Below are 25,357 nucleotides of genomic sequence, written 5' to 3' on the forward strand. Positions count from 1 at the left end.
ACTTAGCGACAACTTTACTTTGGTTGCTAACTTGCCGACAAATTTCGCTAATTACCAAAATTATAAGCATTTTAATTTTGTCGGTAACCAAAACATTCGTTAGAACATCCCACTACTGGGCCCATAACAAGGGTCCAAAAGGGTTTACTTATCTTTGTTTCAAAATGCAGAAGGAAAACTGATAGTTTTTCACAATCGGTAGAAGTTGGTGTAGGTTTTAAGTATGTATATCTGTACCCAGCAAAATAAATTGGAAGTAGTGCAATGTGGACTAGTTCTTTCACGGCATGTTTTGATGCAGTTCAAACGGAGTCGTGAAAAAGGCTCTCCATTCCTCTCATTTTAACTGCATTTGGATGCAATCCAAAGAATCACATCCACTTGTCACATTTTAACAACATCCGGATGCAGTTCAACGGAGTCGTGAAAAAGGTACTCCAATTCCTCACAACTTAACAGCATCCGGATGCAGTCCAAACGGAGTCGTTAAAAAGGCACTCCGTTCGCTACATTTTATTAGCAGTTGTTAGAGATCCCTACAAGTACACAAATCAGTTTGTACATCTCTACAGGCAGCGGCATACATTTTCCAAAAAGAGATAAGCGTGTCAACAATTCCAAAAATTTTTTAATATAAAATAAAAAATATTTAATTTGCGAACATTTTTTCGGTAAGAAAATTTCCCAATGGAGTGCTGTTGGAGTACATGTCGAAATCTTAACTGCCCAGCAAAATGTTCGATGCCAAAGATGCCATTCAATCATGGGTGAAAGTGATCTGGCATGTCATCTTTTTAGCATCTTCATCGATGAATTTTATATGAGCGTGGACCCCAAAAGATGCTATTCATTTTTGGATCCAAAGCATGCCATTTACACCAATGCTTTACATGTCATTTCCACCAATACTTTGACATATCATTTTCACCAACCCTTTGCAATGACATTATCATTACGACGAGAGTTTTAACAACATTGGTTGTGATTTCGAGTCTCCGACAACATCAAGCCTATTGTAAATAATTAATCTTATATATTTAGAAAAATTTGTATAAATAAAAACACAAAATTCATCTCTATTGAATCGATGGAATGGGTTAAAATGCTGATGAAAAGATCGGATCTTTCAAGACTTCCTTTGCAAGGGTTCAAATGCTGATGAAAAGATCGGATCTTTCACGACTTCCTTTACATTGGTTCAAATGCTAATGAAAGGATCGGATCTTTCACGACTTCGTTTGAACCAACGCAAAAGATGCCATGAAATCACGTCATCGCATGGAACCCCTTCCTTCAAATTTTGCCGGGTGGTGATGGGAACACAACATCAAACCCATTTAGCAGTTAAAGCAAGAACAGTTCAGCTTGGATTAAATGGAGAGCGGAGGAACCACGCATGGTTGCGATTGAATTCAATAGAGAATTTTCATAATTTGTGTTAATGTAATAAAGTTGTCCCAATTTACATTAGGCGAGTTTACTTGCGGCAATTGTCAGTTTGTAGGTGAGAGAGGGTGCTGAGAGGCAAAGGGTTACCATATGCCTCACCTCTCTCTCCTACAAAATGACAATTGCCGCAAGTAAACTCGCCCAATGTAAATTGGGACGTTCTTAATATTTTTGTTTTACACAAATAATAAATGCATTTTATTTTTTCTGGGATATTTTGTAATGGCTTTCACACATTCCGCAGAATGTATCAAAACGCGTGCTTTGGACTGCATCCTATTCTACCCCCAAAGGATTAGTTAAAATGCAGTGCCAAAGGGTCAGGTAAAATGCAGTGCAATGGAGTGCATCTTTCAGTAGTCACGCTCTTGTAAAAATCTTGAGTGAAAATGCATAATTTGATGCACTTCCAAATCACTTTTGTTGGGGTATTACCCTAACCTAGTAAAATGTACGATCCCAAAGATGATTTTAAATCATGGGTGTAATGGTCCGACATGATATATTTTTAGGCGACTCACCCATTCCTTATACAAGATTGTGACGCCAAAACATGCACTTCATTTTCTATCGTAAGCATTTCATTTTTATCAACCCTTTGGCATGGAATTTTTAATGATATTTTTTGTCTAATAACAAAGCAGAGGATATGCAAAACTGCGAATTGTCCCGTCTTGTTCTATGAGCGCCTTGCCTGGCGAGGCTTTAGACCCTAGTATGAACATACGGGCGTGTTCTGAAATTTACCGTGCATCCATTCCACATTACACTTCCCTGTGAAAGCAATGGCGTATACAAAGAAACGAACTTCTACAAGAGCGTACATGTATATGTAACTGCTCTAAAGCCATTAGGGTCCTTCTCTATCTGAAAAACTTGTGGTATAGTTGTTAAATGTTGTTGGTTACCAGGGTAATGCAATCTTAACGGAATGAGACAGTAGATGAACTAGCAAGACGGATTCCCAGTCTCCTAACCTTCAGATGGAGGACTGCGCCAAGCCAACGTCTTGCTTTTTCCAACCTCAACAACCTCAAGAAGCTGTACGTAGAGAAAACCATCGAAGTCAATCTGGACTCTTAACAATTCAGAGATCAGAACTGCTTACTTAACAATTCAGAGATCTTACTGCATAAGATCTTTAACATGTGAGTGGACAACATTATTGAGTACTGTAGACTATGTGAAGATGTGGAAGAGACTGAAACAATCGAGCACATTCTCTACCGGTGTTCTAGGGTGATAAATAAAGTACAAAAGTTGTTTGCGGTCCATGAAATAGCATCTCTCTTACTTCTCTTCCATAGATCCTGTTACGATATTGCAAGAGCCTTAAATGTCCATGGGGCGGGTCATTCTAGACTCTAATAAGTTCAACCAATCCCCTGCAAGGTTCGCAATGGAACAATTAACCGTATATATAAGGCGTCCAATATTAATTTATATTCTAAACTTATGGATAGAAAATATCGTACATATATATATGTAAACTGTTATTACAAGACTAAAATAAATCTTCCCTCTTAATATAGGAACTAATTAATTTTCGTCCGATGGAAAACAAAATTTTCGCTACTACCCAATCAATCTTTATATATAGACATGTTCTTATATACATATTAAGAAACTACATTATCATTTGATTTTTACCCACACCAACAAATTCTATGCATTTGTATTTCAACCTTTGAAAGACAAAACGTATTTTTGCTTTTCACCTTAAGAATTTTGAAACAGTTTAATCATATGAATAACACACACACAATGAGTTCATCAACCGTACCTATCCAATTAAAAGGGGGAACGAACATTTGCAATTTCTACGTAAAGAAAAAAACAATTGATTTTAAAAATGCATGCTAAACTATAAATTGTACCTACATGTCGCTTTGTATGTACATAGTATATATATACCTACAATGATATTCTTATTAATAGAAATATAAACTGTGTAATGCGATAAGAATATGTGACATACTGTCGACGTCGTCATCGTTGTTGCCGTTGTGGATTAGTAATATATTATTACTGTTCTTCATTCTCTTTTACTTTGTTTGAAATGTACAATTGTACATATTCGTATAAAAAATATACACATGTACAACCATGCATACAGATGTCTTTTTGCGAGAACCTTTCAAACATGAATTGTGTTTGATATTTAATGTGTTTAATCAGCATTTGCCATATTGAGTTAAATATATTAAATGCTGAAAATGCACAAATTTATTTATACACTATACGAGGCAGGAGTTATTTGGTTAAGGAAGGTATGAGAGATGAAGTTTATATTGTTAATATTGTTAAACATACAAGCGAACCAAGTTTACAAATTATAGAGGTTTTCAATAAATATACACATACATATCTCACAGGGAGGCCTGGACCCACAACTCCCCACCTCTAGACTGTATAGAGATTTATACTGATGACTCAAGACTAAAACTGAAACAGGAACAAGCGTCTATAGGGAACCCACAATTACAACAATTAGCTACGCGTCCTTAAACCTATTCTAAGAATACCATAAAACTACACTCATTTATATGAGAGTAAGTTACCGCTATTCATAAATAATAGGTTAGGTTAGGTTAGAGGATGTGCAGCCACTAAATGTGACTGCGCCACTCGGAGACCTTATGGTCCATTGTGATCATCCTTTAGAAAAGTGGAGAGAGATAAAAAAAAAAAAAAATAAATAAATAATAACGTTTACGTCTAAAATACATATACCTATTCTTAAATCAGTTTTCCGTATTTTATATTCTCACCTCGTATTCAATTTTTACAACAAAAATAGCAAAAAACCAAAATAACCAAGACAAAAATAAAACATCAACATTTTTATTTATTTATTTATTATTATTTTTTTTGTTAAGTTGGCCTACTGGTGCTGTTTTATATGCACGTACGTACGTACGTTGTTTGTACGTAAGAATGATTATGGGAAAAAAGAATTTTGTTTACATTTTTCCCCCGATTAAACTTTTTTTAACAAATACAAAGATTGCGATTTATCGAAAAGTCGTGTAAAAAAATCAAAAGCAATTAGCAACTGTTTGAGTATATTCAAAAATATTTATGGTATAACCAGTTTCCCCTTTGGATTCTTGTCTACACCGTTATCGATGACCATAACTTGCAAAAGAAACAAAACTATATCAGAAGAAAACACCGGTTGGTTAATAGATGATAGCTTGTCAAACTACTTGCAGTTGTTTTATAACATAAAATTAAAGCGCAAAAAATCAAAATAAAAACAATAAATGAATTATAAAAGAGAAGTGATTCATATATTGGTTAAAACTTAACGATTTTTAAAAGATTTAAAAAAATATATTTTTTTTATATTGTTGATTTAATTGTTCGAAATTTGTTGATGATATTTGAGTTTAAATTAAATTCAACTAATATGGTAGGAATTTTGTGGATCTGTTTGATTCCACTCATTCAAAAATTTTCGCAATAGCTAGATTGACTTATTGTCAACATCAGGATTTTATGTGTAAGCAATGCCAATTTCGACATCATCGCCGCGTCCGAGGGGGACAAGGTGAGGACTTGTATAGTAGGTAAAAAGAGCTTAAATCTAATCTTTCTATCTAATTACAGCAACGGTGACATGTGCACCGTCAGGCTGGAGCATGGTACGGGGATGGCCACACTAATGTCATCCGTATACATGCCTTCTGAGGACCCAGACCCACCAAACCTAGGGCCTAATTATGTGATTCGATATCGAGTTGTTTCGACCTGAGTACTCAAAGTTGGGATGACAACATTCGTTATCGAGTAAAATTATCGAGAAAATGAGCATAAATTTGCGAGTAATTTCTCGAGGCCAAATTACCTATCGTAAACAAATAAAATGAAAGATTTCCTTATTGTCTTTTTGTTTAAAATGTAAAAATTGTTGTTTGTTGTCGTTTTATAGAAGAAAAACGATGTTAGTAAATAATTGGCAGCATTTTTTAGACAATATAACAAGAGAAATTGGGAAAAGTCCTTTGCAGTCGTTTTGAGAAATTGTGATAAATTTAGAATTAAAATGCGTGCAATCAATCATTAACCAAAAATTACTTTTGCAGTCGTTAAAAAATAAGTTGAAAAATAAGCATTACTGGAAAAAAAAATATTTAATATTAATAGCCTTTTAGTCCGGTCAAAATAGACATGCGTATAAGGGAGAAATAGCAAAAATTCCCACAAAGCTGAATTTTGGTGGAGAGCTAGGGTTGGCCATTAGAAGCAACGTCCTAAAAGTCCCCATCGATCCCATGTGTGCAAAACAAGTTACTCGGGGTCAAAGGTCATTTTTGGAGGCATTATTCAGTTTTTTTAATTTTTCTCAAAAACGGTAATATTTAGCAAAAGCCCGCTAAAGTAAAAGTTGTAGATTCAATAATTGTCTACAAGATTGGTCTTTATGATTCTTAAAAAAAGACTTACCGTTTTCGAGATATCTCGATCTAAAAGTCAAATAAAAAATTAGCCGTGTAAGTACATTATGAGGCGAACCGGTTAAAGTAACGACACTATGTGTTAGATACTTCCGTAAGCTTTCAAACGATATCCACTTTGCAGTAATCGGTTCAGAAGAACCGGGTCTAACCCGGTTTTTAAATTTGGCCTTTCGGGTCTAATAACCGGCGAACCGGATCCGCAACCGTTGAAAATTTTACATTTCCGTAATCAGCGCAACAAACACTACCTTCAGACAAAACTTAAAAAAAATCGGAGAGTTTTCGTTGGGGTCGTTCCCGTTGGGCTTTCGATTATACATGTGGGTTAAATGGGCTATTTTTGCATAAAATGACTCAACATTGAATAACTCAACTAAACACACTCCAATTTTGTTGGATTTTTTTTAGAAGATAGCTATAATTTCGCTCTTCAAGAAAATATATATTTTTTGGGGGGACAGACCCGATTACTTCTCTTATTTTAGCCGGTTCGTCTGAATATGTGCATATTTCCCTTATAAGTGCATAAAAATCATGTGTTTTTTAGAACAGCTATATCTCAAGAATGGTTCCTTCTAAGAAAAAAATTATAAGGGTCAAATTTGTAGATAATTTTTCTGTCTACAATATTTACTTTAGTCACTTTTTGATTAGATCAACTGTTTTCAAAAAATAAATCCGAAAATCTAAAACCCTTAAATTTTGACCTTTGACCCCGAATAATTTTTTTTGCACACATGGGATCGATGGGGACTTTTAGGACGTTGCTTCTAATGGCAAACCCTAGCTGTCCACCAAAATTCAGCTTTGTGGGAATTTTTGCTATTTCAATGTCTATTTTGACCGGACTATTTATTGTATAAGGGAAGTACATTTTAAACATTTCATCCCCCGTTGTTTACCAAAGGAAATATTCTCTCAGAGAGGCTAATGCAAAACATCCACCAAACTCTCTTTCATTTATTTTGAGAGAGGATTATTAAGGTAGATGTATCAGCAATCCGCTACAACAATGTCAAAAAGATTTTGCAAGAATTAATAATTTTCTTATTTCCATAGCACAACTTCATTCCGAAATTATTATTGAATGTATTATTCAACAAATTCCACAAATATTTACATTTTTCATTCATAATTTAGTTTTTTTTTGGTTCTTGCTTTCAAAAAACACCTTTTTTACATCTACCTTCATAATATATATAGTACACATAGGTTTTCATAGTTCGATTACCGGTTACTCTCGAAAGATTCGATCAACGATTTCGATCGAATCTCGTCATGCCGCTTTTTTATCGTGTCGAAATCTTTTTCACGAGCAAATACTCGATCGAATCGAATCACGTAATTAGGCCCCTGGATGTCCGACGGTTGCTCGATGATATGATGGGTACCTGCAACGTGATCCTGGGATGCGACGCAAAAGCTCAAAGGGGCAGCAAGGACACCAAAAAAAGGGGTGAGTCTATATTCGATTTTATTTTATCATATAATTTACGAAATGATCCAACTTTTTAAATTAGAGATAGGGAGGAGGTCATCGACCTAACCCTCTCGAATCTAGATGACTCCCGTCCTAAGGAATGGGAGGGTATCTAAAGAATATTCCTTCTCGGATCATATGAAAATATTCTTCGAGGTCTTTTTTAACGGAGGTCGCCAAACTCCTTATAGGAACCCGAGAAGAACAAACTGGGATAAATACACGGAACTAACGAGTTCTCATCTGACTCTTAATATTATCTTACAGGCGTTCTTCTCCGTTGCCATAAGGAATCCTGTCCACTTACCTATCCTGGGAAGAAATCTCAGCCGGTGTGGTGGAACAAGGAACTTGGCGAGCTTATAAAAACCACCAGGTGACTGTATAAAAGGGCGCATGAGACTAAACTCGACATTGATTGGGACTCCTACAAGGTGAGTTTCAAGAAATACAAGAGTGAAATCAAGCGATCAAAGAAAAAGTCTTGGACGAATTTCTGTGAGTCAATAGAAGGAGTCAACGACGCAGCTAGGTTTCGAAGATTGCTCTCCAAGGACCCTAAATAAATCGGGAGTATCAAGAAACAAGATGGTGCGTGGACAGACTCTGGTAAAGACACTCTTAATCTCTTGGCAGGAATACACTTCCCAGGATGTAAGGATGCGGACGCCGTCAACGGTGAGTGTGTTTAACCTTAACACCATGTCTAACCTTCTATTCAACTGTGGAACCTGCTGTAATCTACAACATCATCAGAAATCTGAAGTGGCTGGGACAGCGCAACCTGAACACGTGAACAGTATTTCAAATACTCTATCAACCATCACCACCCAAACTTTTTCAGGTGTGGAACTGCCGAGATAGAGTTGCTGAACGTATACATCCCGCCGAGAAATAGCTGTATCTCAGATTACGTGCCTAACATTAGCCCGCTTTTGGAAGGTCATAATCTTCTGGTCCTGGGGGACTTTAATGCGCATCATGAGATGTGGCATTCGGCCCTCGGAAACGACCAGAGAGGTACAGCGCTGGCTGAGCAGATTGACAGCTCTACGTTTTGCACGGTCAATGAGGACGCCCCTACCAGAATTAGAGGAGAGTGTCACAGCTCGCCAGACATAACCATCGTGTCACCTGGTCTGACAAATGACGTTACCTGGCAACCCGTCCTGGGGGAGTTTGCCATTCTCCTACCAGGCGCGTCTTCCCGGGTGGCGGATGGGAAGGGGGTCACTGCTTGTGTAGAGTCGGAGCCGTCCTTGGGTAACCAAAGCCGGACCCGACCCCGCACATTGTGGAGACCCTGGGGGTCCTCGGACCCCCCGTGGACCAAAAATTGGATCGGGGTAGTTCCCTTAAACAAATTAACTAAAATGGGTAGAAAGAATAGGAGAAATAAAGTTACGGTGCAGGGAGTTAATAACCCAGTACCGGCGGCAAGCGTTGGTGTGACCACAAGCCATGTGTCGTCGAGATCAAGTGATTGTGATCCGGCTGTTCTAGGTGTGGATGCCTTGGCACCTACAGCTGTACCTGCTACAAGTGCATCAATTCCAACCCCCAAATTAGATGACGACCCGGCAATTCAAAAGGAACATGATTTAGCCAGGGCTGGTGAAAGCCGGTCTACGGCAGACAGGACCGCAGTTGTGGGCGGGGACGACCTTCACGGGACCCTCAGATTGTTACACAATCTAACCCTGACTGATGATGAGCTGGACACCACGGTGATCCCGGCCAAGTCTACACAGGAAGGTTGTTGTGACACTGATAAAGGGAGTGCGAACCCTGATACCCAACCGGATGCAGGTCCGATTCCGACTGGTTCTGTGTCGGCACCTGCCGACAATAGGCTTCAAAGGCAGACTGCAACAGAAATGATGTCCGACGACGGGGATTCTAACGAGACCCCGACAACGGGCAGCGACTCAAAAGTTGCATCTGCACGAGAGGCATCGGATGCGAGGCACTACAAACGTGCTGTATCCTATCTTCGCAAGTTCGTAGGGAGAGATGCGAACTTGCATTCGGCGAGGGAGGTCCACCTCATCAGGGGTAAGCTGAAATTTATAAGGAAGTACGAGAGAACTTACCCGCATGCATTTCATCGCGAGCTCCAGGTGGAACGGATCTTCCTCCCGGATAAAGTAGTGGAGCCGGCTAAGCCTACTGCCACTGGCAAATGTGCTACGCCTAAACCTATTCAGAAGCTTAACCCGAACCGACAGGTAAAGGAAAAGGCTATTGAGTGCACCCCCAAACCTACAGGCACCCCTAGTGATGACCGACCGGTGAAGGACTCTGCCTCAAAGCCCGATTCTGCTCCGAAAGGCAAGGGTGAAGCGGCTGGAAATGCTGGTCTCAATAGGAAGATGGTTAGACCAGCTAAGGAAACATCGTCTTCTGGAGGAACGAACAATGCCCCGCAGAATAAATATGTGCAGCGCGTTCGTTCCTCCGAGGGTCCACAGCCCTCACCAAAGAAGACGATGACTTCTCAGCTGGTTGAACCATCAACCTCGTATGCGGCGGCTGTTGAGCGTACTACCAAGGGGAAGCAACCGAGTACAGAGAAGGCATCCACGTTCCGAAACATCATCACTGCTGCAGCCGCTCGCCATATCCCTGCTGGTGGAATACCCGAAGTAAGACCAAATTTCCCAGCCGAGGCGACGGGATTAGCAAATGAGCTTGATGAGCTTTGTCGAACCAACCCCAATGACCCCAGAGTCAGGGAGCTGACACTGGAAGTTAACAGGCTGGTCGGCGAGCATAAGCGGAACAAGTGGTTAAATCATCTGAAGAGTTGCAACATTGGAGCCGGTATAGGTGAATTGTGGACAACGGTTAAGTCACTCTCGAACCCTGGAAGAAGGTAAGATAGGACCTCAGTCACGTTTGGCGACGTTACGTTGACTGACCCGAAGAGGTGCGCAAGTTTTTTCAATCGACAGTTTGTCGAGCACCCCGAGAGTGACAACGCGAAGAGAGGAGTATTACGTCGCATCAGATCTCTTCCTGCCGAGGAGGAACCACCACAGTTTACAATGGATGATGTTGCCAATGCCATCAGGAACGCTAAATCATCCAAAGCGTTGGGCCCTGATGGAATCTCCATGGTAATAATGCTGAAACAGCTGGATGAGCCGGGAGTGGAGTATCTCACTAAAGTTCTCAACTTGTCGCTATCCAACCTCATTGTTCCCGAAGTCTGGAAAATGGGCAGGGTGTTCCCACTACGGAAGCCCGGCAAGGATGCCAGCAAAAGTGAATCGTACAGACCGATTTCGCTTTTGTCGCCCGTAGCAAAGACCCTTGAGGTCTTAGTCCTCCCCAGTATCAGAAATAGCAGCACAGCACGACAACTGCTCTGCACGCCATTACCACACATATTTGTCAAGGACCCAACCAGAGACGGCCGTGCGATAGAACAGTGATAGTGGCGCTTGACATATCAAAAACCTTTGATACAGTCAGACACTCCACGCTGTTTGAGGACATTGATCAGACAACCCTCCCTGCAAGCTTGAAACGTTGGATAGTCAATTATATGTGTGGACGCCAGTCGTACGTGGAAGTCAGGAACAAGAAGTCTAAACCCCGTAGATTGAAACAGGGAGTTCCCCAAGGTGGGGTGATATCTCCGGAACTGTTTAACCTCTACCTGTCCTGTATTCCGCCCCCTCCAGACGGCATCGAGATCGTAACGTATGCGGATGATTGTACGATCCTGGCGTCGGGTACTTATCCTGATGACATCTGTGAGAGACTGAACAACTATTTAACCGATCTTACCACCTTTTTCCATTCGAGGAATATGCAGATTTCCGCCACAAAATCAACAGCCACTCTGTTCACCACATGGACAGCGCAATGGTAGACGGTAACAGAATTCCGACCACAAACTGCCCCAAAATTTTAGGGGTCACATTCGACACTACTTTCACGTCGTGCGCGCTCGCCACAGCTATCTGCGACAAACTGACAGCACTTGGGGTGCAGATAAAGAAACCTTGTTGACTACATATAACGCGATAGGTCGGTCTGTGGTAAGCTATGCGGCGCCAGTCTGGTCCCCGAGATTATGTGATACGAATTGGAAAAAGATTCAAACTTGCCACAATGCCGCCCTGAGAACAGCAACAGGGTGCCTCCTCAAATCTTCAGTGGACCATCTACATGAGGCAAAAATTCTTCCAGTAAAGCAACACAATGAGATGCTTTCGTTGCAGTACCTGCTTGGATGTTACCGTGTGAGCCATCCCAATCACCATCTTGTGGTTAGGCCCGGCACATACAGGCAGATCAGGAAGGATATCCATGCTCTAGAGGCAGAGGTCCAACGATACAGGAGAGAACCCCTAGATCAACAAGCTTATCGAGCAGGTTTAAATAGTATTCACACGGATGCAGTTGCCAAGGCCTTAAGCAATTATAGTGTGAATTAAGTCCTCGAAATACAACCCCCATCTATTGCAGCTGAGGAGCGTCAGCTGCCACGACAAACTAGAGTAGTTTTGGCTCAACTACGCTCTGGATATTGCAGTCGCCTAAATTCTTATTGGGCGGAAATCGACCGCGCCGTGCAAAACATCTGCCCAGTATGTGGCATGGGCCCGCACGACACAAAACACCTTTTCAAACCTACTCATCTAACTCCAGTAGATCTGTGGTCACATACCATCGAAGCAGCCACTTTCCTGGAACTGGGGATAGAGCCAGATTGAACAGAAGAACAAACATACAAACATAATAACAAACACTGTTACAACAACAACACAAACTTTTTCTCCATTAAAACTAGTTTTCTTTTCTAAAATGTTCTACACAATTACTTCTTTTACACTTTCATAGTAGCTTACTTTTTATTTTTTGCCTCTTTTCTCTATCATTTAATTTCTTTACAGTACATTGCTCGTTTTTCCCCCGGATGATCACAATGGACCGGAAGGTCTCCGAGTGACGAAGTCACAAATTAGTGGCTGCACATCCCCAAACCTAACCTAACATATACTAATCTTTCCACCGTTTACTTTTCATTCGTGTTTGTAGTTTTTCTAAAAATGTTGTTTTTCATAATTTTTTAAATTTTGTATATTGTCATAATTAACTTATTTCGATAAATACTCTCATTTGCTGAGATGGGACATATTTTGTCGTCGTTCGGAGAGTAATTTAAATTGAACAATGTACAAAAATCGTTCTTCGCTCTCAAAATTTTGTATGGAAAATGAAGTAATACATAATTTGGGCTCGAACAACGAATAGAGAGCGAATTACCGTCAGTATGAACAAGGCATAAAACTGACTCGTCCCATTTTTGTTTAGACTTAGACATATTTCCATTTCTTGGATTTTAAATTTAGATCTCTTGGTAGGCCAGACGTTAGTTGTAATGTTTACAGCCTTTTCGGAATTTTAATACATTTTATTTTATTTGTGGTCAGATTTGCAATCAAACTTTTTCGAGTACGCTCATTAAGTGTATGAGTAGTGATATTATAATATGCTAATGAGCATTAACTGACATTTGGCGTATTTCTACTTTTAACATCAACCTAGTACACACATTTATTCATTTTTTATTTTATTTTAAAGTGTGTTGTTTGCTTATAATTTTATACTTAAAGTCTGGTTGTTTGGCAGCTGATAAACGACAATATTACCTAAGTAAACACGTACCGACAACGACGCCGACAAATAGATAATAAAATATGTATCTCTATCTACAAATAAATATTCATACTCGTACATACACTTCGTCGTACTCAAACCCACAAAAATATTATTTCAAAACTAAATAAACGAAAAATTGACAGACAAGCAAAACAATATTGTATTCATTGTTGCTTACTACGACATATCGATAGATAGATGTACTCTTGTTTGTTGTTAATGATGGTTGGCGGCATTAGGCATGCGTCAAGTGACGTGGCGCATTCACTCGTTTGTTTCTGACCGAAAAAAATATTTGTAACAGCATTCCACCTTCTGTCTGATTGTTAGCCGCCATAGTCTATCAGAAACTAGCCCCTATGTATCTTCTGTACTTCTCACCACACAACAATAGTGCAACAATTGTAATACCCCCCATTTATCGGGAGATAATTTACACACATATAAAATCGTGTAATGACGTTGTTGTTTTTGTTCTTGGCATAGACAATGTTCCTCTTTGTGTATATCAGTTGCATTAAACGAAACAGGCTGACATAAAGCTATGTCGTGTTTGCGCTGAAGAAGAGTGGGTACTAGTTGAACAAAGTACATGTGTGTTTTTTTTTTTTTTTTACAGTACTATTCAATTGGCCAGTTTTGTCTGATCGTTGTGTAAACACGCATCATAATAGATAGTCGTGAGTTTTTTTTTATAAAATATCAGCTGCTGTCATGTTTCCCGCCTTTTTATGTTATGAAATGCCTTTTTGAGGCAAATCACAGTTAGGTTATATTAAATGTCTCTGTTTAATTTGAAATTTTATGGCTGTTGTAGGTTGTTTGTGGATTTCTGTAGTTCAGAAAAGAAAAATGGAATTCTTCTGGATGACTTCATAAATGTAAATGACAGATGGACCCTCATAATCGGGAAATCATTAACTGGAAATCTCTATTATCGAGGAATAAATACCGGTTCTTTTTCTTTATTTTACTTTGATTAACCTTAATGATCTAAAAAGAGAGGTCCAATGTAACAAGAGAGATCAACAAGCCTATCAAGCTGGTTTAAATAGCATTCACACGGATGCATTCGCTTATGCCATAAACAACTATTGTGTCAATGCTGTCCTCGAAAAACATCCCCCATCTATCGCAACTGACACGACAAACCGGAGTAGTTTTTGGCTCAACAACGTTCGGGAGGTGCAGCCGTTTGAATTCCTACAGGGCAAGGATCGATATCACAGTGTAGAACATCTACCCAGCATGCATCACAGGCCTCCATGACACATTTCACCCTTTCACCTACTCTCAGTAAGCGCACACTGACGGTCGCTGAAGCAAATTTTTGCCTAATGTGACCTTACCTTAACTCTAGTAGATCTGTGGTTACATCCCATTGACGCAGCAACATTCCTAGAACTTGGGATAGACCCAGAGCCAGATTAAGCAGAAGAACGAACATACATACATATCAAATAAAAAAAATCTTGGGCGCCTTTGATATTGACACAACACAGAACAAACGCCACTCTGATACAATTTTCTAGTAATATGGAAGCTTCTGATTTCAAACGATCTAATGATTTTCCCCGTTGTTATCATTTTGTGATTTATAGTAGAACAATGTGCCCGAGTATGTTGAACCTGTCAACACTAGCTTGAATTACTATATGTTGCATTAATATTAAAAAAAAAAATAAATAAATTAAAATTGTAAAGCGAATTTAAAACCAATCATTTTGTTTTTCGGCAACAACCGAACAAAAAAATCCCGTAGAAAATCGATTAGAAATTATATTGAAGTAAATAAATGAAATGAAATCGGAACGAAGATACTTAAGAATATTCTTCAGAAAATGTGCAGAGATTCAGAAAAGCGGTACAATTTCTAGGAAAATATTAAAGAAATCGACAAATTTCCAAAAAGTATTAAGAAAATCTCGAAAAAATAGAAAATCAGAGCCCTCGGAAAAATTGTCGCTGGGATTATACATTTTTAAGCCAGACTTTCTCACTTTTCGAAATCACAGCCACTTAAACTTAAATATTTGAAGTTGATTTTCAAGACCATTACTCACCAAAGAAATCATACGGATATGTTCTGAGACACACTTCACCTCTCACTTCACGATTCAAGCATTTTGTTCACCTCATTTACTCCTATTTTTTGCGAATTTCTTGGGGCTAAGATTCATTAGGGTATTCAAAAAGTATAGTACACCCTAGTCCGCCCAAAAAATGCTCGAAAAATAGGCGTCAATGGGGCAAACAAAATGCTTGAGGCGTGAAGTGAAAGGTGAAGTGTGTCTCAGAACATACCCGTTAAAATTAATAAAAATAAATAAATTAGATAATAATATAAAAAATTGCAAAAAAAATGATGATGTGTTTGTAGATAACACTGTGCAACATTTTTAAGGTAATCTTGTGCAAACAATTCGAACTGAGGATTTTTTGAAAGTACAGACCCAAACGACAAGAAACCCTAGTTGGGTTTTGTTGTGTCAGATCCAGCTCGGATTTTATGGCCCCATCTAAAGATGGTTAAATATTGAGTTTTTAAAGAAATTCGGGGCTATATCTCTGAAACCAATGCGAATCTTCCTCTGACCTCTGAAGCAAATTTGTAGATAAGGACAAGAATACAATATTTGGAGAAATAATGAACTCGAGAAACTACATTTATTGCCTCAAATTTCAAAATATATGCAAAAATACCAAAATGTTTATACATTGCGCACCATATCTCCAAAACCGTTAATTTTTTCTGAATATTTTCTGTTGGTAAAATATTCCCTGGAATGTAATACACAACTCTTCAGAACATGTCATTGTTGTAAAATGCCTCTATGCCGTTGTTTTCAGTACATTTTTCAACGACGATTTAATAAAAAATGTCAATAATGTAGTGAAATTCGAAATGCGAGAATAAACTGTTGGTAAGAACTGTGTTTGAAATACGTGTTGTAAAAGATATCATGCAAAATACCGCTGAAACAACATGAAGTAAGCATTTTAGAGTTTCAGAATGTTCTAAAGAATTGTTGAGAACTTTATTTGGAAGATTTTTGCAAAGGGTTACTTGGTTCAACTCCAAATAGTTTAGCCGATACTGACCATAATTTCAGCAGTTATGTAAAATGTTCTATATTTTATAGATTTTGGTGCCATAGATGGAGTTTTTCTCATGTGGTTTCTTCAAAAGATAAATGCTACTAGTTTAGGGGTACAATATTGCTAAAGACTGCAAGGCCAAATTCCTTTTCGTTTCTGAGATAAAGGCCTGATAAATACAAAAAAGTGTAGATTTAGCCCGGTTTAGATGAGGCCATAAAATCCGAACTGGATCTGACAGGACAAAACCCAACTAGGGTTTTTGTAGTCTAAATATGTACTTTCAAAAAATCCATCCTAGAAGTTGTTTGCATTTTCAGTGTTGCATAGTGTAACAGTCGAAAGAACACTTTAGCAAAAAAAAAATATTAAAAAATTATTGTAATTCTGCCATTTTTGCCGATGCCGACTTTAGGAACAAATGTAAAGTTTGCCAGAAGTCGGCAAGGGGTGAAAATCATGTGCTTTGTTCATTATTTTTAGCACAGAATTATACAAAAATGTTAAATAAATACTTTAAAATCTAATTAGTAAAAAAAAAATTGATTAAATAAAATAATGAGTTTTAAGTGATTTTAGGCATGGTTAAAAATGCCTATGTTTGTGGCATGCCGACAATTGGGTAATAGTTGTCGACTATGCAACAAACCACTTTATTTAAGCAATATATTTAAAATTTCTTACATTTATAATACAAAATTAGATGGAAAACTGCAAATACTATTTAGGTTTTAAATAAATTGGTTTATGTTAAAAACAAACCTAAAGACAAATTTTTAATGAATTCCAAATGTTAACCAAATCTTTAATTTATTTACTTTTTAAAAGCAATATCGATTAAAATATGAAATATTTGTGTAAAAGTATGTTTTTTGTTATCTAAAATAATAAAAACGATCAAACGTATAAGATTTTTTACTAAAATACAAGGTGCCGACTATTGGAACATATGATGCTGTCTATTGGAAAATGGTGCCGACTAAAATTTTTTGAAATTCGTAAATTTCATAAGCTTTATAAGAAATTATTCAAAATTTTTTTATTTCATTGAAAAGTAAACTAAATTTCGAAGCAAATAAGCTTTATTTCATTGCAATTGGAAAAATATTCTGGGAATGGCGAAGGATTGAAGTTAGAAAAAACCCTTAAGTGCCGACTATTGGTACATTTACCCTATACAAAATTGTAATAGGGACCTGAAGAAATTATTCAACTGTTAGTTCTCCAACATTGTTCACCCACAAAATTCGTGACTGTGAATTATTATTTAAAAATAGCAAAGACGACTATTTTTCCAACATAATATAAAATAATTTATGTTAATGCACATACCCCACACGTACATACCTACACACACGCACAATAACTAACAAATTAGTGTGTTTTATCGAAAACTGGCATAAAACCACATATCTTGAATAAAACCACAAAATATATATCGAAATGTGATTAAAGTATGCCCAGTAATAACGACCATAGCCGGCAACAATACAAAATAGCCGAAATACAAACATGAATTACGAGAATACTCTGCAATTCAACAAGTTTAATTTGTACACTGTACGCTCTAAACAAATAAAAAATCAAAAAACAACTCTATTTTTTTTGTTGATGCAAGAAATGACAACCAACCAGGAGAGTCTGACAGGCGAACAGGCATACTGGCAGCCACAAAGTCGTGCGAACGAGGAAAAAGTTAATTTTTAAAGCGTTCAACAGCAATATGTAATAAAAACAAGTAACAATAAAACCCTGTTAAAACACCAACAGTAATACTAAAGGCCGGTGGTGGTGTACACAAAACTCACACCGCCACGTTAAACATATCGAATAGTACGTCGCGCGTCCGTTGCTCGCTCAGTAGCACATGACACATTCCCCACAAACAAATAACAAAAAAAAAACTAAAAGTCCAAAACCAGTCTTTCTTTAACTTTCCATTCTGTGCTGTGTAGTAGATGAATCTGAATTCGAGTCGAATAGAATGGCGGTATGTCGGTGTGGTTGACTGGTTCGGCAACAGCAGCAATTGCAACAATAAAATGAAACAAAATATGCCCATAACAACAAACAAAAGTATACATAATTTGTACATTAGAGTGCTACCTAATGTGAAATATGAAATATATAGCAGCAAATAATTATAAAAAAATTAAATCAAACATTTATTACTTTATGTAATTAACTACACAATATTAATTTAAATGTTATGGCCTTTTTCACTAAGACGATTCGAATACGAATTCGTTCGACCTACTACCAAACTTCTGGTATTTTTGAAAAATATTTGAATTGTTTTATTTTCAATCAAACAAACATTTCCTACAACAACATGAGTTTGGTGGTAAAGAAACAGGACATTAATACTTTTAATTTTAAACAGGCCAAGAATTTTAACAACATTTTGGATATACGGAGCATTATGCTGCAGATATCACTCTATTGATGAATAACGGGTACAAAATGAAAAGAAGCACACCAAAATATTACTTTTGTAATGAATACTATGAGTACTATGCGAAATAAAGCTTAAGATTTATCGCCTAAATGTTTTAACTCTTGTGGGGATGTACAAACATAAGTGGATCGATATAGTCCATATTCGAATTTGACATACGTTTGGAAGAACGATTTTGATGTGTAGAGATTGGAACAAATCGAGGACTTCCATCCCTCCAGGCCGTAGGTTTTTTACAGCTTTAGTGTTGGTCAATTTGATATTCAAATCGTAGATTTTGTGCTCATCTGTCATTTGAATTGGTGCCGGCAAGGTTATGTGGAGTTTTTGGAACACTATGTCAGGAAGTTTGGACTTGCCCTTTTAATGTTAGATATAAGTAACTGAGAGCAGTTATTGTATAGCTGTTTTTGGAACCGCTCATGGCCCTATGGACTAGGTTACTGTGTTTGTCAAATAAAAATTAAATTAAATTAAATAAAAAAAACATACCATAGCGAAAGAGACCTCGAGCACAACCTGCTGCATACAATTTCATGCCGATCCGACAAGAGACTACACTTGTGCCAAAAATTTTGAAAAATTGTGTGGGAGGTATTCGTAGGAGTGGTATGATATAACCCATATTCGAGGCAGATCTATGTATGAAGGAAATAATTACAACGTGCAAAGTTTGGGCCCAATCGGTTTCTTCATTCGAGAGTAATCGTGCGCACCATTCTAGAAAAAAAGTTGAACCTTTGTGTGGAGGTAACCGAATCTACTACTTGATCTAAGTTTGGACAAAATAATACGAGTACCAAATTTGGACAAATCGATAGAATCGTGAGCTCCAGACAGACGTACGGATAAATCAACTCCGTATTGTCTGAAACGGATTTATGAACATACTCATGTCAAAACCATTATTTCAATGAGATACACTTTCATCGTATCAAAGTGTGTATACCCTTATTAGCCTAAAGGCTGAGGGTACAAACGGTTGGTTGGTTTCATTGACTTCATGTTGAAAGACGCATCATTCAGACTACCAAAATAATATACTCTGACGTAATTATTTATAAGAAGTAGTTGTTATAAAAACTTCCAAAATTTTAAATATAAATCTTAATAAAATCTAAAGTTTCCTTGAACAACCTACTGTCTGAAGTTGTGTAGATAAATAATTCTTATACAGTTCTTTAAAACAACCCTCCAACTAAAGTCAACAGTAACAACTAAAGTCATAACAAAAAAAAAAAAAAAAGAGAGAGAAAACAAACAAGAAAATTTATGTTTGGCTGTTTAAAGTTTTTTTCCGAAAAAAAGCGAAAAGCAAATCAGAAAGTATTTCTCATACCCCATAATACTAAACTTAACCGCCCTTTACATTTGCCATTCCAAACTTTGTGTCTGCTAAATTGTAAAACAGCTGGCTATATACAACACTACATACACATCATCATACCTACAACATTGTTTTTGTCGTCTTCATATAAATGGAAATAATTGAATAGAATGTTAAATGCGACAAATATAGAAGAGATGAAATAAAAGATGAAAGGGAGTAGAATTGAACCAGGGAGTAAGTAGATGGAGACGTTTTTTTATACAAAAACTTGTTTGTTTGAAAAAGTTTTATTTCGTAACTTTTATTGTTGTCATTTTTTTGGGTATTGAGTCTGTATATGTAATCCTTTGTAGAGCTGCCAAATATTTTAAAGAATATGACCAATTGCCAATTTGAATTTTAAAAAGTTTTTTATCGGTGCATTTAAATAGTAATATTTTGGTAGAAACGAAAAGCAACAAAATACATACGAAAGGAGTGCGTTTCGAAGCACATACAGTATTTTCGACCATCCAAGATTGGACTTGGCGTTTGATGCCAAGAAGTTTACAAACAAGAAAACTAAACTTTTATTTCTGGTCCGACGTTGAAGTCCACTCCGAGAACTATAAACGATAGCCTAGAGAAAGCAAGAAGGATTTTTATGCTCTCAGCCTTTAGGCTAATGAGGGTATATAGGGTAAGTGCACCTAATGTCGGCATGTACCAGTAGTCGGCACCTTTTGAATTTGAACTCAAATAACTAAAAAATAAGAAAACAAAATAGGAAAATAATCTTAAAAATGCTTCAACAATATTGTCAGCTAACTTTATAAAAAATTTCATTGAGCTAGGACCAATTATTATATCGAAATTTAAGTTTTTGTCAGTGAGGGTTTTTCACCACAAACGAAAATGCATGTTTCTTAAGAAAAAAATTGTGGGGATGTTATCCTTATAAGCTCTGTAATTATTTTAAAATGAAGAAATTTTCCACAACATTTTTGTTATATAGGTAGAGAACAGTTAAAAGAACACTTTAGAAAAAGAATTTTTTAAAAAATATTTATAATTGTGCAATTTTTGCTGATGCCGACTTTAGGGACAAAAAAATATAAAATTTGCCTAAAGTCGGCATGGGGTTATAAACAATGATTTTTATCGATTACTTTTAGCTAAAAATTATAAAAAATAATATAGAAATACTTTATAGGCTAATTAATAAAAAAATGGTTTCAATTTGAAAGGAACTTTAGCGATTTTAAGCAATATTAGCCATGATTTGAAGTACGTACTTTGTGGGGTGCCGACAACTGGGTAATAGATGCCGACTATTGGGTACGAACTAATTTATTTAAACAATATGTTAAAATTTCTTTATTTGTTGAAGTAAAATCAATAGAAATGTATACAAATAAACTAGAAATGTATAAATAACTAATGCTTAAGCTATAGTTCTTTCAAATATTTGAGAAAAAATGTAAAGTATGCATTTTTTCTTCATTTAAATATAACATGCCGACTACTGGATCATATCATGCCGACTATTGGGGAATGGTGCCGACTACTGGTGAAAAAGCAGTATTTCACTAAAATTGTATTTTTTGCATGTTGAACAGAAATAATCAAAAAAATTGTTTATATAATCTAAAACTACACAAAATAAGGAATCAAAACAACTTAAATTTAATTTGATTGGATATTTAGACTCGGAATGACATACGGCTGAAGATACGAGAATCCTTAAAGTGCCGACTACTGGTGCACTTACCCTAGACGAAATAATGGTTTTAGAACCCAAATATGTTTGGACGAAATCCGTATCAGAGAATTTGCAGTCCATTTAGTAATGTCCGCCTGTCTGGCCGGCTGGAATGCACGATAACACTCTAACGGATTAACCGATTTCTTTTTTGCTAGTAGTCGGCACCATTTCTTAATAGTCGGCATAAAATGTTCCAGTAGTCGGCATATCGTATTTTAGTAAAAAATTGTTATAAGTTGGTCATTTCTTTTATTCTAAACAACAAAAAACACACTTTTACACAAATACGTCTTATTTTAATCCATATTGCTTTTAAAAATTAAATAATTTTAAGATTTTGTTAACATTTGGAAATCAGTAAAATGTTCTTTTTTAGGTGTTAAGAACATCAACATAACCCAGCAAAATGCTTGAAGCCAAAGAAGTAGTTAAATCATGAGTGCAAGTGATTCCGGACTACATCTTTTTACGTGAAAGAAGTCATGATTTTTACAAGGGCATGGTGCAGTGAGGATACTGTCTAATTTACTTCTTAAGCACACATTTTGCATTAGTTCTTTGTAGTGAATAAATCACAACAACATATGATTCAACTACTTCTTTGGCTACAAACAAAGATGTAGTTCGAAATCGCATTTATTATTTTTTGTATACAAATTACTTTTTATGGATGCAAACATATTGCTGTTATTATAATTAACAAGAAACAAATTAAGTTCTTTGTCTTTTTAAGTTTTTTTTTTTTTTTTTTTGCAAAATTTTGAAATTTCTAAAATGTGAAAAATTTATGAAATGGATTCAAATCGGACATTGTCAAAATGTGAAGAACGGACTGCATTTTTCATGACTCTGCGTGGACTGCTTCAAAAAAAGCTATTCAATCAATACTTCACAAGGAACAACTTCAAATAAATTTTGCTGGGAATTATTTGAAAGGCAATAGTTTTTTTGCATTTTTTGTTCACATTCCGTTTAATTTTGCATAAAAAAGTAAGAAAATTTAAAAATGTTGCTTCAATAAATTAGTTATTGTCTATAGTTGGTAACTGTTAGAGTTTTGCCAAAGGAACTATATGGAACTATCTAGTTCACTTCGCAGTTCCAATGGCCCACATATTTTCTTTGAACAAACTGCGTATACCTACTTACTATCACACGTTATATTTCATGGTGTTACTCATACGTTTTGGAACTAGTACAAGGAACTAGGAACTAGATTACCCAACTCTAGTAACTGTAACCTAATTGTCTGTATGCCACAAACGGACGCACTTCAAACTAGGCCTAAAATGGGCAAAAATCGCATAAATACTCATTTTTAATGAAGTTATTTTAATTAATTAGACTTTAAAGTATTTATTTAAAATATTTTTACAATTTCAAGGTAAAAATAATTGACAACGCTCAATTTTTTCAACCCATGCCGACTTCTGGCAAACTTTACATTTTCTTGTCCCTAAAGTCGGCATCAGCTAAAATGGCAGAATTAAAACAATTTTTTTAATAATTTCTTTTTCTAATGTGTTCTTTTGAATATTATCTATCATCACAACAACATTTTATTGAAAATTTGCTAATTTTAATACAATTACAGACATTTTTGTTGACGTATCCACTAATTTTTTTCTTAAGAGACATGCATTTTCGGTTGTGGTGAAAAACGCTCACTAACAAAAAGTTGAATTCCGATATAATAAATGAAATTTTACCCAAATTAGCTGACAGTATTGTTGAAGCTTTTCTATTATTACTTTCACATTTTGTTACAGTATTTTTGAGTTATTTGAGTTCAAATAAGAAAGGTGCTGTCTACTGGTACATGCCGGGGTAAGGAGCTTTTACCCTATTGTGTCCAAATATAGATATGTTCAAAGTCCAAAAGTTTTCGCTAAAATGGTGCATACAATAACTCTCGAACGAATTTATCTATTTGGGCCAAAAAATTGTTTCTGAGGTACCTCCCATACAAAATTTCAAAATGTCATTAAATTTTTTGCAATAGTTTGCGCTTGCGGGGTCCTTTTACGACGTTTCAATTTTTTGTCGGGGGTCAATCCGTAGTTCTTCAGATAATGTCCAAAAAGCTCTAAATAACCCTACTGGCTCAAACTCAAATGACTGCTGAGCACGAAAACTTACAAACCCTATATCTGATTTTGCCGACACTTTGCACATCATGAAATTTCTTCCAAACGTACATCGAGCTCCAAAAAGGTCTATACGAAAGTTCAAAATTTTTCTTACATACAGTTTAAAGGTTGTTCGCGGATAATTCCCAAATTTTTACCGAAAGTACTTCTTTTGGTCCCGCTTGCAGAGATATAATATTGTTCGTGTACAATTCCTTGCTTCCTGACATAATGGCCCAAAAGCCTGACAAGCAGGATAACTATCGAAGGGAGTTATTGACATTAGTTCAAACTTTGCGCATCGTAATATTTCTTTCATACTTAAACCATGTTCCCGCACACAATATTTTAAAAATGTTAGCAACTGTGCAGTTTAGCAGGTGTTCATCGCGGCTCATATTACGACAATATACAGTCGAAATCGTTTATAACGACATATCGGTTATAACGACGAAATCCAAAAGTCCAAATATTCTGCAAACGTATAGCCTATTTAACCTATCGGTTAAAGCGACCAATTCTGTCGTTCCCTTTATAGTCATTATTAGACATCGGATTTTAGCATGTTTTTATTTCTTATCTGATTGGACTCAAATTTTGGATCTAGGCGTTTTGAGGGTCAATTTTTCGATATTTGGGGTCATATCAAAAATATGCAAAAACTATGCAAAATATATGCAAAAAATATGCAAAATATATGCAAAAAATATCCAAAATATGCAATAAATATGCTAAATATGCAAGTGTTTTTTTGACAAAAATAGTCAATTAAATTTGGAAAATCATCAAAAGAGCATTCTAAATAAAGTTTTTTGACGTTTAACATAGTTTTTTGCAGATTATTATGTTATTGAGAGTCTCCAGATATTCCGCACAGCAATAAACCTAGACTTCTTCTTCTTTATTTGCCTATTCGATTTTCGAATGTTGGCGACCAAAATGCAAATATAAGTATATTACAATAGTTTGAATAATTAAATATTGTTTATAATATCGGCAAAAGTCTCTCTGTTTCTAGCTTCGCTTAGCAGGTTTATGACGTCACGTATGCCGGTCCATTCTTGGATGTTGTTGATCCACAGAAGTTGTTTCCTCCCTCTTGTCGGCCTTCCTTCAAAGTTTACACGGATAATACTTTGCAGCAGTTTGTAGACTAACAAGACTTAATTCAGTTTTCACAAGGTGGGAAAATGTCAAATAACCCAGCATTCCTATTACAACATAATTTGCTTCCTATACAAATGTAGATAGATAATGGAAAAATTTAAAAAACTCAATCAGAAATGTCAAAATCAACATGTCTAAATATGATGATAGCTTCTAATCGGCCAAAATTGTCTAGCAGAAAAACAAAGGAGCTAGAGTTAGTCATCGCTATTTTTGTTTAGATAAAAGCGCATTTTTTTCTACTTTTTGGAAAATGGGTTCGTTTTTTAGAGCAAAATGGGAAAAAGTACTAAAGTACCATTTACGATTCCAGGTTCTGGAACATAACTATAATTAGAAGTATACGTTTTGAATATCCACAT

The 25,357-nt window shown here is 36.3% G+C and overlaps 1 protein-coding gene across 12 annotated transcripts in view; it reads right to left on the reverse strand.

Annotated features, from left to right (window-relative positions):
* The window catches only part of CtBP (C-terminal binding protein), a 55,214-nt gene that overhangs the window by 17,625 nt on the left and 12,232 nt on the right, over positions 1-25,357 (reverse strand). The gene's annotated exons all lie outside the window — the stretch shown is intronic.

Source organism: Musca autumnalis, unplaced genomic scaffold (genome assembly GCF_047663935.1).
Source record: "Musca autumnalis isolate F117 unplaced genomic scaffold, ASM4766393v1 scaffold_1, whole genome shotgun sequence".
NCBI classification, from domain to species: Eukaryota; Metazoa; Arthropoda; class Insecta; order Diptera; family Muscidae; genus Musca; species Musca autumnalis.